Raw genomic sequence first — 14578 nt, 5'->3', positions numbered from 1 at the left:
TGTCTGTGCCCAAATAAACGGCCTGCTATGTCTGTGCCCAATTAAATGGCCTGCTATGTCTGTGCCTATTTGCGTGGCCAACTATTCTGTGTCCATTCATTTGGCCTGCTGGGCCTGTGCCCTTCTGGGAATATCACTGAGGAAAACACAGTACCCACCAGTGACATGGAGATAGGCAGGTGTCCAGGCACGCACCATTGCCATACTGTCCAAGAGGACACCAGTATACGACTGTAACGGATCACCTGGCACCCCGACTTGGTACCTCCGTTAATGGATTCTCCTAGTGCTTCCTGAGGACTCCAAGCACTCTGGCAGACACCACAATCACCGAATCCGAGAAACCTTTTTAAATTCTCCCAAGCATATGAATGCTGTAGACCATTGAATAGGAACCATACGAATAGGCTTGTACTCCTAGCAGTCAACTGGAACAGCCTGCAATAAATCCTTCCCCCCAATAATGAGACGACACATCACTTTGAGGGTAAAACAGGAACTCTGGACTGGCTCATCCAGCCTGGCTTTTATTTCCAACTCACACATACAGGCCACACCCAGGGGGAGGCATAAAAGAACCAATGACATAGATGTTACCTCCCACACATCCCCTCCCCTTAGTGTGACACATAATCCCATTATGCATACAGTGTAAAATATACTTTTACACAACTTTCATAACTTTAAAACCATACATCACATTCACATAAAAATACATATCCACAATCAATCCATTCAGGGGAACAACATATTAAAAAAATGGCATGAATCCGACCAGGGGTTCAAAAGTTACTAAAAGTATCTTTTGTTCGTTTCTGGCTGGCAGAAAAACATCCCCACAATGCACCCTGGTTTCCTCCCTTCTGCCCTGGAGTTAATTGGAGAAGTAATCCAATTACCCAGGACTAAAGGCAGACTCCATCAACCACATGGTTGCAAAACGACATAAAACACTTTAAAATACATAGTCACATTTACACATAACACACAGACATTTCACCTATCCCCAGATAGCTGGGATCTGCACGCACAAAACTACCGAATAGCGCGCAGATCCTACTCACACAGTACAATTGCCATGGAGCTAAAGTCTTTCCCATAGTCTTTCATTATATGAATAGGCTCCATGGTATGGCTATCTGGGGTATCTCATTCCCATAAAGTCTGGTCCATAGTCCAAAGGCAAGAGGCGGGCAATCAGCCCCCTCCAAGGACACGTGGCGAGGTCGGTTTCGCCACACTTCTCCCCTTTACCCCCCAGACTAACAGGGTACTTGACCTCCTGCCGGTCAGTGCCCTTGTTAGTCCAGCAGCCCACCCACAAGACAGAAACAGCAGAGCAGCCCACCCACAATAAACAGTTACTACACCTGGGTGAGGGAGAATCTTGTCCAGGTTCAGGTGCCTCACCACGGCTGTGTGGGGGACTGGTAGGCTGCCTTGGTATTTTGCTGAGGGGGCAGAGACCAGCGGTACTCTGTCCTGTTGCCAGCACTACCACGGGAGTAGTCTGGTTGGAGCCTGGTTGCTGGAGACCGACTGTCTCCCCTTTAAATACACCGCTCTGCTGCTGGAGACCGACTGTCTCCCCTTGAGTTACACCGCTCTGCTGCTGGAGACCGACTGTCTCCCCTTGAGTTACACCGCTCTGCTGCTGGAGACCGACTGTCTCCCCTTGAGTTACACAGCTCTGCTGGTGGAGACCGACTGTCTCCCCTTTAGTTACACAGCTCTGCTGCTGGAGACAGACTGTCTCCCCTTTAAATACACCGCTCTGCTGCTGGAGACCGACTGTCTCCCCTTGAGTTACACAACTCTGCTGCTGGAGACCGACTGTCTCCCCTTTAGTTACACAGCTCTGCTGCTGGAGACAGACTGTCTCCCCTTTGGCTAAACAGCCCTGTTGTAGGGGGGCAGGACCGACCGTCCCTACCCCCTGTGCTGGAAGTGCAGAGACCACGGTCCCATCTGCACAGGTGTGGGGCTTACAGTCTCCCCCTGGTACATTAAGCTGCCGCTGGGGAGAGGTGGTAACCAGCTCCTCTCCCATTAGAACACTCTGCCGCTGGGGAATGGAGACTGGGCTCTCTATTCCCTGTACATTAATGATCCGCCGCTGGGGAGAGGTGGTAACAATCTCCTCTCCCATGCATACTTCCCGTCTCTGCGGAGGGAGACCGACTGTCTCTCCTCCCAGCACAGAGTCCTGCTGTGGGGGAAAGGGGGCTGGGCTCTCTATTCCCTGCTGGATACTCTGCCGCTGGGGAATGGAGACCGGTCTCCCAATTCCCAACAAATCACACTGCCGCTGGGGAGGGAGGACGGCTCCTTCAGCTCCCTGTAACTTGGGCGCAGAGACCTGTAACTGTAACTTGCGCTGGTGTAGGCTTACGGTCTCCCCTTGATGGGTTAGGCTGCCGCTGGAGAGAGGGTGTAACAAGCTCCTCTCTCTGAACTGTAACCTGCCGCTGGGGATCTGGGCCGACTGCCCAGCATCCCTGTAGGGCCGGTAGAGAGACCTCGATCCCATCTCCACCTGCCATCTGTGGGTCTCTCCAGGACCAGTCTATGAGGTCCCCTACTTCTGCAACTGGTAGTGAAGCAGGGGGTACCTCTGCCGCGTTTTCCCAGCTATAGGCGAGCAGGTCTGGGTCTGCCACCCAGTTTTCCCGGTCTGCGTCCCTGCTCTGCGGCTGGCAGGAATTTAATAGTTCTACATAGTCCATCTCCAGCTCTCGTTCCATGGCAGCGAAATGGCGGAGGTCTTCTCCCAGTCCAATAGATCTCGGGCCCTGTATCATCTCACCTCGGTAATGAAAGATAGCCCAGTACCGTGACTCTGCTGGACTGCCGAAGTCGACATCCTCCACTAAGGCTTTCCACAACAGGCCAGGGCTCGTGTAGTTCTCCCCCTCTGGCTGGATGCCCTCTGCCCTCCACGTCTCTGGCTGGAAGGTGCACCACCACAGTGCCCGGTATGAGGCGTCCAGGCTCAGTTCCCTTTCCACGAGGTACTCGAGTTGTCTTACCCGCTGCCCTCCAGGTTGGTCTCCCAGAAGCGGCATCCGCCAGGCCATTTGTTCCTCCAACTGGTATGCGACACCAGGAAGGCGCTGCTGCCGTTGATACTGGACTTCCTCCAGGGCATCATACCATAATTCTTTCCGGGCATTATCTCTCCATTCTAATTCACTCTCTTCCTCAGGTGTGTGTGTTGCCCAGGGGTCTACGAACCCCATTTTCCCAAATCTTTGTGTAGACAGGGACGCTGTAGGCACACTAGCGTCACCCTCAATTTGTAAATCCAAACGTACTGTGTCTCCGAGCTGCTTTACCTCGCACTAGGACGCCATCCCACCGCTTGCCACCAATGTAACGGATCGCCTGGCACCCCGACCGGGTACCTCCGTTAAAGGATGCTCCTAGTGCTTCCTGAGGACTCCAAGCACTCTGGCAGACACCACAATCACCGAATCCGAGAAACCTTTTAAATTCTCCCAAGCATATGAATGCTGTAGACCATTGAATAGGAACCATACGAATAGGCTTGTACTCCTAGCAGTCAACTGGAACAGCATGCAATAAATCCTTCCCCCCAATAATGAGACGACACATCACTTTGAGGGTAAAACAGGAACTGTGGACTGGCTCATCCAGCCTGGCTTTTATTTCCATCTCACACATACAGGCCACACCCAGGGGGAGGCATAAAATAACCAATCCGAGATATGGTACAACCCACACATCCCCTCCCCTTAGCCTGAGAGATAATCCACTTATTATACAGTTTAACTTTTACACAATATCTGTAACTTCAAAACCATACATCACATTCACATACAAATCACATATTCAGACTCAGCATACTTTAAACATAAACACTTCCAAAATTCAGGCAAATCCCTCCAGTGGATCAAAAGTTACACGGAAGTCCTTTTATGACCGACCGCAAGCACATTTTCTTGCCCAAAACAGTTCCATAGATTTGGGCTGTGCGGTCGGTCAATTCCCGGCATAAAAACGGCTAAGTCCCATTCGAAGTGTGCCTGTACTTCGACTTTGGTCGAAGTGTCGAAGTGGAGTTGATGTTAAGGGTCGGCGGTGTTCGAAGTTAAAATGGCCGCCGCCACGTGGTCCTTTGTCCGATACCGGCCGCTTCGACGACTTCGACAACTTCGGTAACTTCGACAGCTTCGACAGCTTCGACTGCTTCGACTGCTTCGACTGCTTCGACAGCTTCGACTGTGTCTGAAGTGCCATATACAAAAGTACCAATCTGTCCCCAAAGTATTTAAAGGGCTAGGGACAGTATTATATCAATCCACATGTCCAAAAGTAGTTCTTAAAGTGTCAGTACATTATGGTAGCAGTCCATAAGCCCCAATTCAGTCCCTTAAAGGGCAATACCTCCCAGGGACCATAATCACTGGGCAGGAGGCAAGCAACCAGGCTTCTCCAGTTCTCAGTGGCGAGGTTGGTTCCACCACAGGACCACTATAGGCACCCAGACCACTTCAGCTTAATGAAGTGGTCTGGGTGCCAGATCCCTCTAGGGTAAACCCTGCCTGTTGTAAACATAGCAGTTTCAGAGAAACTGCTATGTTTACATATCGGTTAAAGGGAAACTCCAGTGCCAGGTAAACTATCCGTTTTCCTGGCACTGCAGGTCCCCTCTCCCTCCCACCCCACAATCCCCAGTTGCTGAAGGGGTGAAAACCCATTCAGTAACTTACCAGAGGCAGCGACATGTCCCACCTAGCTGCTTCTCCCTCCGCCACCACTCCTCCTCTGCATTGCGTCGACCGGTGGATGAGACCGATCCCGCCCACCGGCCGGGGAGACCTAATGCGCATGCGCGGCAATGCGACGCATGCACATTAGAGCTCCCCATAGGAAAGCATTGAAAATGCTTTTCCATGCTTTCCTATGGGGAATTGAGCAACGCTGGAGGTCCTCACACAGCATGAGGACGTCCAGCGACGCTCTATCACAGGTTTTCTGTGCTATGAAGGAGGAAGTGCCCTCTAGTGGCCGTCTAGTAGACAGCCACTAGAGGTGGAGTTAACCCTGCAAGGTAATTATTTAAGTTTATAAAAAAACTGCAATAATTACACTTGCAGGGTTAAGAGTAGTGGGAGTTGGCACCCAGACCACTCCAATGGGCAGAAGTGGTCTGGGTGCCTGGAGTTTCCCTTTAATCCAGTCTCTAGTGGCTGTCTCATTGACAGCCGCTAGAGGCGCTTCCGACTGATTTTCACAGTGAGAAGACGCTAGGAAAGCATTGAGAATGCTTTCCTATGGACTGACTGAATGTGCTCTTGCCGCGCATGTGCATTCAGCCAATAAAGCCCGAAGGAGAAGGAGAGTCCCCAGCGCCGAGGGAGCCCGGCGCTGGAGAAAGGTAAGAATTTAACCCCTTCCTCCCCCTCCAGCCCAGATACCTGCCTGTCTGACCAACTGCCACAATATGCAATATTCCTCACATTCAAATACCAGACAAAACAGATTAACTCCTTCATTGCCACCACACATAAACAGATAAATAAATAAATAAATATATATATATATATATATATATATATATATATATATATATAAATATATATATATATATATATATATATATATATATATGTTAGGTGCTTATGATAGTACAGTGTGAAATACCATAAATAAATGTAGGATAATAAAAGAGCAAGTCGGTTGTGGTTTGCCGGAACCGACGATGAGGTAGGCCTGAGAAAGAAGAGGGCCTACCCAGGAAAAGAAATAGAAAGGAAATAAATGTTAAAATGTGGTGTGGTGGGAGGGTCATTCAACTCTGACCTCGAATGGTAATGAGCAAGGTAAGGGGAGTGCCTTAAGTAGGCTAGAGGTAGCAAACCAGCCCCTCCCACAAATCCAGGCAAATTGCCTTAATACTTGTGTTAGGTGCTTATGATGGTACAGTGTGAAATACCATAGATAAATGTAGGATAATAAAAGAGCAAGTCGCTTGTGGTGTGCCGGAACCGACGATGAGGTAGGCCTGAGAAAGAAGAGGGCAAAATTGAAGTAAACAAATTTATTTACAGACAACCAATACATATACATTTTATCAACCAGACATGTTTTTGAAAGCATCCCTTAATTCTTGTACTGGGTTTGGTATGTACCGTGAGTAAGCGGATGACTTCCAGCGCCCCAGTGTTTTGCTAACATGAGTTGGGATGTTTACACTGGAGGCTGTGGACGCGGCTCCTATACGAAAGGAGTGCCCTGAGTAGTTGGCTGCGTTGAGGTCCAGTTGTGTGAGCAAAGACCTGACGTAGGTCATGAAGGTTGTAGTGGTGAGTACTGAACCTTGCAGCTGTAGTAATGGTTGTGAGGGTAGTAAGTTATGATGCTGTATGTAGGCATCAAGAACCCTGACTGGACACTGTGACGAGACCAACCTCGCCACATTGCATTGGAGGAGCCTGGTTGCCTGCCTGCTGCCTTTGGATTATGGACCGGCAGCTAAAGGGTTAATTTTACTGTGCAGAAGGATTTATTTCTCCCTTTCTGCACAGCCGTTCGGTAGATTCTATCTACCGAACAAACAGCCTGTTTGCAACCTCCCCAGAGCCGTGGGAAGCCGGCCGGCGCTGTTAATTGGCCACCCAGAAGCTGGAGTGTGCCCTCCATTTACCTCCCTGAAGCTGCGGTTAACCGCAGCTTAATTGATTGTTACTGGGTGGCCGCTGTTACACTTAGCGGCCGCTAGGTGGCGGTGTTCTGGAGCTCCCCGGGCAGCCAGCGCTTTTCTGCCCGGCTTTCATGCACCAAAATCGGACACTTTTACGTGCAGGCACCGCTGAACCTCCAGCCCCTGGTTCTAATTCGTATGGATTTGGTGAATGCATGGAAATTCGGTATTTTGTGTTGGAAGAATGTTTTAACCCAGATAGCTATGCCATGGAGCATATAAGTGTAATTAAAGACTTTGGCTCCATGGCAATTAAACTGTATTTGTGTGGTCTGAGTGCCATTCACCTAATAATGTGCACTCAGACCTGAGCTATCTGGGCATATGTTACATGTCTGTGTTTTATGTATAAAATGTGTCTTTATGTATTTTAAAGTGATAGTCTGTCTTTGTGTCCCCACGTGTGTAATGGAGTTTTTCCTTTGTCCTGGGAGATAATTGAATTACTTCTCCAGGGCAGAGGAGAGGAAGCCAGGATGCATTGTGGGGATGTTTTACTTCTGTATGTCCTGAAATGCTACTTGTCTGTCCGTTGTTACAGTCTTTCATCTGGTCCCCTAGGGGAGTGTCCACCAGGTGGGAGACCTGCATAAATACAGGGGCAGGTAGCCCTCAATAAACAGACCACTGCTTGACCCTCAACACGGAGCCTTGTCTCGTTCTTGGGGGGATTCACTGTATGCTGATAGGGACTGACTGCCAGGAGTGTAAGCCGCTTGGGAGCTTTTCCTGTTCGTCTGCTAGCAGCTATTCGTGAGGTTCCAGTTTGGAGTGCTACCTTATTCCCTTGTATGCAGTTCGGGAGTTTGGTGCATTCACCCATATCCAATTCGTGAGTTTTGGTGATTTTACGGTAGCTGTGCCTGTCTGTGAAAAGGGGATTATCGCCTAAACTGATTTTTCCCCTTTTTTGTTTAAACGGTCCGTTACAGACACCATCTGTTGTGCGTGGGAAAGTACGGAATGTTTACGGGTATGTGCTGACTGGTTTTGGAGTGAGGTAAAGTCAGGATGTAATGATCCATATGTTTTGTCAAGTGGGAATAGAGGAGGAAAGGAGTAGTTTGGGTCGTGGAGGTTGTAGTGAATTCTCTCGGTCTTAGAAATCCATAGAAAGCTATGTATATTGCTGTTTTGATGATGGAGTTTGTATTGGTGTCAAACGGTTTTAAGTCAAGCAGGTTAGATAATGCTTTAAAGATATGGTTATCTATGGGTAGCCTCTGGGCTGTATGTGTGGGTTCTGATTTCTGAATACCTCTGAGTATGGTCTTTGGTGAGAGGCCATGAAACTGTTGTTATTTGGGTGTAAGATTAGCATGTGGTGTTGAATGCCAGTGAGAGAGTTTGATGGTGTTATATGACATTTTAAGTTCAAGGTGGCAAAAGGAACCAAACCCCCAAAAAGATGTCATAACAAATGGTTGCATGATGTTATGTTCCAGAAGGAATCTTTTGAATAGTGTGAAAGCCCTGTTGTATGTTTTGTGTGTATTGTTTGAAAGTGCCAATTGGGACAATGTCCTGCTATGCTGCATGATGGTTTCTAGTCCAGTATGAGTTGTTGAAATGTTGGAGTGATGGTGGCTGTGGGCGCCGCTGACGGGAGTGCTTGATGAAACGCCTGAAATTTAAAGCAAGACAAATTGTCAGAAGCTGTGTTACATACACCTGGAACATGGAAACAACATAGGAAAAAATTATGACAAGCTGCCAACCAAGTGAGTTTCCTCAGAAATCTCATGATCGTAAGGGATTTGGAACGACCTTTGTTGATGATGTGACAGGTTGCCTGGTTATCCGAGTAGCAACAAACTGGCATGTTTGCCCATAAATGACCCCATGCTACGGCAGCCGCCACGATGGGATAGATCTCAAAAAGAGCTGAGGTAGTGGAAAAACCTTCCAAATCCTGAACTGCTGAAGGCCAGCTGCCCCAAAGCCATGCGTTCCCAAAAATTGCTGCAAAACCAGTGGTAGATGCCGTATCTGACCAAATGGTGGGAGATGAGTCAGTCAATTGAGGGCGGAACATACTTTTACCATTCCAAGTGGATAAAAATCTCTTCCACATGTTTAGATCTGCCATAGCTTGGGTATCTAAGGACAACCTGTGCGTGTCATGTAGGAAAAGTGGAAAAAGATGCAATAGTCGTGATTTAAAGAGCGGCCTTGAGGTATGATGCGCATAGCAAAATTTAGTGATCCCAGCAGGGACTGTAGCTCTTTGCGGTTGCAAGTACCGAGCTGAAGGTAGCTGTTTATGTAAGTGAGAATATTCTCTATCTTATCGTGTGGTAGGCTCGCTTGCATTGTGGCTGAGTCTAATTGGATACCCAGAAAAGTGATAACCGTGTCTCAGTGGCGGATCCAGGGGGGGGGGGGGGCAACGGGGCAATTGCCCCCTCCGAGAATACCGACTGTCTCCCTCTCCCTCCCCTGCCAGCCCTGCAATGTGCGTGCGGACCGGAGGGGAGATCACAGATCTCCCTCCCCGGTCCGCAGGCACTGTGCTGGCGGCCGGCGGGGGAGGGAGTAAGAGAGAGGACCCGGAGGTCAGGTGGCAGCTCCTCCGGGTCCTCCTCTGGCGAGATTTGGAGCATTACCACGGCAACGCTCCAAATCTCGCGAGAGTGAACTCTAGCCCGGGAGCGTGGGCTAGAGTTCACTCTCCCCACTGGGACCACCAATGAATCGCCCACCGGACCACCAGGGAAATGTCCCCCCTCCCCCAGTAAAGGTAAGAAGGGAGGGGGGACATAGAATATTTATTTAAATAAAAAATATATATATATTAAAAAAAAAAAGCCCCCATACCCTTATATCACACACACACACACTGCCCCCCATTACACACACACTGCCCCCATACTGCCCCCCATACATCCACACTGCCCCCCATACATCCACACTGCCCCCCATACACCCATACTGCCCCCCCATACACACACACTGCCCCCCATACACACACACACTGCCCCCCATACACACACACACTGCCCCCCATACACACACACACTGCCCCCCATACACACACACACTGCCCCCCATACACACACACTGCCCCCATACACTGCCGCCCCATATACACACACATTGCCCACACTCACACATACACTGCAATACTCACACACACACTGCAACTATTACACACACACACATACTGTCCCACACATACACTGCATCCCTGACATACACTGCCGCTCTCACACACGCTCACACACTGCACCCCTTACGCATTGCACCACTCACACACACTACTGCTCCTATGCACTACTACAGCCCCATTTCCCAGCAGACTTCAGGTAAGTTGTCAAACTGTTCTTAAACGGTTTGACTACTTACTCTGGGAGGGGGTCCCGGCACTATAGACACCATAACCACTACACTGAGCTGTAGTGGTTATTGTGTCTGGATTATTTCTTTAAATAATCTACAAGTGCCCCTCCCGAGATCAGGCTCTGGATCCGCCACTGCCGTGTCTGGCCCCTCTCTTTTCTTAGGGGAGATAGGTACACCTAGTTGCTCAAATAGCTTAGTGGTTGCTTTGAGACTAGTAGGAGGGGAAGTGTTCTCCTCGACCAGTAGGAAATCGTCCAGGTAATGTAATACCGTAGGGCATCTGGCTATGTTCAATAGTAACCACTATAATGCTTCGGCAAATGTGTCAAAAAAAGCTGGGCTACTTTTGGACCCAAAGGTTAACCGGGAGAGAAAAAAAATAGTAGTTCCCGGACCACTTGATGCCATGCAGGTACCACAGTGTGGGGTGGATTGGTATTAATTTAAAGGCGTTGGTAATGTCGGTCTTACTGAGCCAGGCTCCAACCCCTGCTTGTATGATAGAGGTAATGGCGTGATCTATGGTGGTGTATTGCAGGGAGAATTCCTCAGAGGGGATGAGGGAATTAAGACTGGGGTTGGCCGATGAGTGGGGTGCCGATAAGTCAATGATGAGTCTCTGTTTTTGGGAAGATTTCCCTGTGACAATACCAATGGGGTTAGTGCGCCATTCTGTGAATGGGGGAGTTTTGAAAGGCCCCAATACGAAGCCTTCAGCCACTTCATGAGCTATGAGGGTGTCAACCGCTGTGGGGTTGTGTTGGGCGAATTGTAGATTAGGGCATTCCAGAGTTCCGACTGGTAAGTGTAGGATACCTGTATGGAAGCCTTCTGTTAAACCAGAGATAAGAAAGTCTATTAGGTGTCCAGATGGGTGCTGAGACATAAATGCAGTGAATACTGGCATATTAATGGACGTTCGGTAAGGCTTGGAATACATTTTATTTGGACACATGGTCTTTGCATGTGCCCTAAAACATTTTGAACAGACATGCAATAGTCTACATCCACTGTAATTACAAGACCCAACATTAAAATTATTACATATTTGGGACTTGCCCAGAAACTTGATTGGGCGTCCCAGTTTGTCTCGTGACAACTTCTCTGGAACCCCAGAGGAACTAGCTCCTTGCGTGGAGGCATGTTCGTCCGCCGTGTTGGGACAAAAGTTTGTAGTATGGGCTGTGGAGGAGCAGTATGCACAAACCAGTGTTCTTAGACCTGCAAAGTGTCTGCAAAAATGACGGTATCAATCCTTCCCCAGTTGGATCGTGTTCCGTACTGGGAGAAGGCTCCAGACACTTTTGCAGAAAAAGACCTATGGTAGTCATAGAAGGCTGAACCACCATTATTGTTGCCCAGGTCTACCAGCTTGTGATATAGAGATCAAACTCCTCTCTTCTGTTGGGATAGACCGCACAGATGACATCCCTGTAAATACCAAAAGCTAGTACAAATTCAGGGATAGTAAGTTTCCTGTTTAGGCGGGCATCCCTAGACCTGACAACAATAGATACATCATCATAAGCATACGTTTTATTCTCAACAATATCCTGGGAGGCAATCAACAGGGAAGCCAGGTTGACGTCTTTACCTTCCAGGATATCCCTTTTTATATGCTCAGGTATCATATGAGCCGGGCTAACTTCCTGGTCATCCAGGATGATGGCTGGAGCAACTAATGGCAAGTCAGCTGTGCTTGTGAAGCAGCAGCAGGTGGCCCTGCTAGAGTAAGGGCCGTGGTGACCGACTCAAGTTTCTCCAGCCTGGAGTTGACCTTGCTCATGGACGCCATGAGTGAGGATAACATGGCATGTATATCTCCTGGGTTGGACTGGCTAGGTCCTTCCCCGGCATCCATGTTATTTGTAGATGTGCATAGCAGTTTGAAAAGTTCTGCTTTCCTTGCTGTACCGGGGTAGGGGGATTTGTCGTCTCCTCAATTCCGTGGTTTATACGTGGGATCGTCCAGGATCTGATCGATGCTGGACTGGCTAGCTCTCCTCCTTGTGTGGGAGTGAAAGCTCTAGCCGGGGTACTAGACAGGGAGAAATCCTCTACCCCTTCCTGAGACATACTATAAACAAAACAATTCATTAGTATAGGAAACCACCAAATTGTACTGGCAGGCTAGCTAGGCCGGATGGCGAAAACATTATACTTGTTTGGTGACAGATGAGGCCCTGCTAATTGCCAAGCGGCTTGAGAGGCTCTATGCATTGGCGCGAGGGGTTATTGAGGCCACTCGGTGACTGTAAGACAGGAAACCGGGGAAGGGAGTGAGAGGTGAGGCCCTCTCTATGCAACATGCGAGGCGGCTAGCTAACGTGTGGTCCGATGGGTGTTTGCCTCGGAAACGTTTGAGGCGGGGTATTGGCCTCGCGGGACCACTAACTGATGGCGATTGCCAAGATGGGGTAAATACCTATTGGGATGCCTGTGACCCTATTGCCAGCACTCTAACCTAGGGGGATGAAATGTATGGTAGAAATACCATATGAGCAGGTGTACGTACCTGGTAGTATGACAAATTCACAGGAAAAACCCGTGTGGAGCAAATATATATAAATATTGGGTACCTATTGAATAAGCAATAGTAATTTGCAGGACTCTGTGGAGATAGTTTTGTAGTTGCAATGTGATTTCACAAAATAACAAAATGATGTAGCAAATGTCTCAGCTGTTTGTATCTTTTCTTCCCATATGAGGGCAAGACAAATACAGCTGAATAAAAATAATCTAGTAGAGGTTTCACTATATGTATCAACCAATACACTTAAAGATAAATAAATTGGGGAAAGATATGTGTAATCCCACTGTAGTAGAAAAAAAGCTATGTCAATTATACTGTGCAGCCGACAGATTGCTTAAAATATACACGATTTTATTAGCAACAATTCACTGTCAATAACTAACACACTTAATATAAAATACTCAAAGTTCCCAAGTGTGGAGAGCAACTGCTGTCCAGTGCAGAATTGAGAGTGTCCAAAAGATGTAAAATCTCTCACCGGCCGGATGAAATCAGATGTGGACCTCCTCGTGTTGCAGACAGACTTGCTGACAGCCGCGTGCGTTCCACTGCGGCTCCGGTTTGCGTTCCAGCTTGCTCTCCTGGGACTCAGAGTAGAATGCCGCCTTACGCGTTTCGTGATCAGAGGATCACTTCAGAGGATGGCATTCTCGGTTCTCTCTTGTGTTAAATACGTTCTGGTCTAATTGTTTCGTTACAACAACATTAACCCCTTATCTGCTGGAGCATGTTTATTTCAAAAGCAAATTTCTACTACATAAATTACTTTGGCATTTTTAATAAAATGAATACACTCAAACACTTGGCATTTTCGATAGAATGAATAAAATAAATCACTTTGCATTTTCAATAAGGCAAATACAAATGAACCCATAATTCGTTGTTAATATAAACAAAGGTTAGTTGATTAAATGGTAACATTACTTTAACCAAATCCCATTATGAACAATAATGCAGTAATGATTAGAAGGTTATATATTGGAACCTAAAAAAAATCAGTATGAATCTGTAAAAATAAAATAAAATAGAATAAAAAATAAAAAAATAAAAATAAATGAAGAAATTGAACCTAAAAAAAAAAAAAAAAAAAAAGTGATAATTGTAAAGAATCTGATTATAAAAATAGACTTGGTGAAGTAAATTGTTATGGTACTTTTTAGCAGTAAACCAAAATGTTTAAATGTCTATCTGTTCCTGTCCAAATCAATAAAATAAATTGCGTATATACGCTGAAGTAATTAAGTCTGACACACAAGGTTCAGGTTAAAATAACTTCGAGAAAATTTATTGGCAAGTGATTAAAAAGCGGACGCGCAGGTCCTTTTAAGAGACATTTTACGTCATCATTGATTATTAGAATATCAGCAAATAAACATCATTAATTGGATTAATTGTTAAGTGTCGGGATTAATGTCCACCTATCAATATTATTAATTGGCTTAAAAACTAAGTGGTTAGTCCCGTGTCCACCCACCAAGAGGTGGGATTGTTCTGGACACGGGTGGGGGGACAAGGGGTCTTGAGCGTCATTTTACACGGTCGGTGATCTCAGGCCTCGTGGCCAGGTGCAAGGTCTCTTATGAATAGAACATTTCATTACTACTGTGTTCTCATGGCCTTCAAACTATACTATGTTGCAAATCTAAGGAAAAGTCAGCAATTCCTGTGTTAATCATGTCTTTATAGAAAATACAGTCTTTGTTCTATTGTATTAGATGTGCTGGGAAATTCTGTCATGTAAGGTAGTTTTAAAATGAACAAGTTAGGTTATGAGGACAAAATGGAGTATTGAAGAAGTCAGGTTAGGAGGACAAAATGGAGGATTGTCACAGTATGAAGTTAAAATGGAGTTAGTGCAATAATTGAATACAAGTACAATAAGGTTTTTTAAATAATCCCACATCAAAATGATACCTATGAGGATATAACTAATAATTATAAAAAATAGATTATACCTAAAAAGAGATTATCTAATG

This window comes from Pelobates fuscus, unplaced genomic scaffold (genome assembly GCF_036172605.1).
Source record: "Pelobates fuscus isolate aPelFus1 unplaced genomic scaffold, aPelFus1.pri H_2, whole genome shotgun sequence".
NCBI classification, from domain to species: domain Eukaryota; kingdom Metazoa; phylum Chordata; class Amphibia; order Anura; family Pelobatidae; genus Pelobates; species Pelobates fuscus.
Note: the sequence above shows the minus strand (reverse complement) of the source record.